General features: G+C 35.0%; 2 protein-coding genes across 2 annotated transcripts in view; both read right to left on the reverse strand.

Annotated features, from left to right (window-relative positions):
- LOC119421085 overlaps positions 1–463 on the reverse strand; it is a gene marked incomplete at its 3' end in the record, with an annotated part of 641,076 nt that overhangs the window by 194,946 nt on the left and 445,667 nt on the right.
- Positions 1–463, reverse strand: part of ide (insulin-degrading enzyme) — a 30,467-nt gene that overhangs the window by 5,530 nt on the left and 24,474 nt on the right. The gene's annotated exons all lie outside the window — the stretch shown is intronic.

A 463-nucleotide genomic window follows, 5' to 3' on the forward strand; every position in this document is an offset into this window, starting at 1 on the left:
TAAAGTACTCAGATTGAGTACAGTGTGTAGTATTTAAAGTACTCAGACTGAGTACAGTGTGTAGTATTTAAAATACTCAGATTGAGTACAGTGTGTAGTATTTAAAGTACTCAGATTGAGTACAGTGTGTAGTATTTAAAGTACTCAGACTGAGTACAGTGTGTAGTATTTAAAGTACTCAGACTGAGTACAGTGTGTGGGATTTAAAGTACTCAGACTGAGTACAGTGTGTAGTATTTAAAGTACTCAGACTGAGTACAGTGTGTAGTATTTAAAATACTCAGACTGAGTACAGTGTGTAGTATTTAAAGTACTCAGACTGAGTACAGTGTGTAGTATTTAAAGTACTCAGACTGAGTACAGTGTGTAGTACTTAAAGTACTCAGACGGAGTACAGTGTGTGGGATTTAAAGTATTCAGATTGAGTACAGTGTGTAGTATTTAAAGTACTCAGATTGAGTAC

The sequence above is a fragment of the Nematolebias whitei genome, chromosome 1 (assembly GCF_014905685.2).
Source record: "Nematolebias whitei isolate Nwh7 chromosome 1, NemWhi1, whole genome shotgun sequence".
Lineage (NCBI taxonomy): Eukaryota > Metazoa > Chordata > Actinopteri > Cyprinodontiformes > Rivulidae > Nematolebias > Nematolebias whitei.